The sequence below is a fragment of the Habropoda laboriosa genome, unplaced genomic scaffold, assembly GCF_001263275.1.
Source record: "Habropoda laboriosa isolate 0110345459 unplaced genomic scaffold, ASM126327v1 scaffold143, whole genome shotgun sequence".
NCBI classification, from domain to species: domain Eukaryota; kingdom Metazoa; phylum Arthropoda; class Insecta; order Hymenoptera; family Apidae; genus Habropoda; species Habropoda laboriosa.
In genome coordinates, this window is record NW_017100404.1 from 2,088,015 (window position 1) to 2,088,353 (window position 339).

General features: G+C 23.0%; 1 protein-coding gene across 3 annotated transcripts in view; it reads right to left on the reverse strand.

The window, feature by feature from the left end:
- LOC108575350 (serine incorporator 1) overlaps positions 1 to 339 on the reverse strand; it is a 5,426-nt gene that overhangs the window by 1,342 nt on the left and 3,745 nt on the right. For 2 of the 3 annotated variants that reach the window (XM_017938120.1, XM_017938118.1), the window contains exon 11: positions 208 to 285. The exons of the other annotated variant lie outside the window; for it this stretch is intronic. The gene's annotated coding sequence lies outside the window, so the exon portion shown is untranslated. Of the gene's footprint in view, positions 1 to 207; positions 286 to 339 lie in introns of those variants that run through there. 3 annotated transcript variants of the gene reach the window in all.

Below are 339 nucleotides of genomic sequence, written 5' to 3' on the forward strand. Positions count from 1 at the left end.
TAAATATTCATGTAAAATTTGAAATTAATTGCACAACAACTGTTACTTCAAACATATACGTTATAGCTATTTGCGCACATTTGAAAAAGGTTTATGAACTACTACATTACTATTCAGTACTTAATATATAAAAATGTTCTGATTATTAATGCTATTACAGTACTTTAAAAAGATCTGAACTTAAAAATACTAAACAAATTGACATATCCTATATACTTACAATATCATCTTTCAATAGATGAAAGTCTTATAACAAAGTTTTAATTATGCAGGGCATTGTAAAAACTGAAATTTAAGAGGAATAATGTAAATTAAAGAAACAAAAAAGCAATATATAAA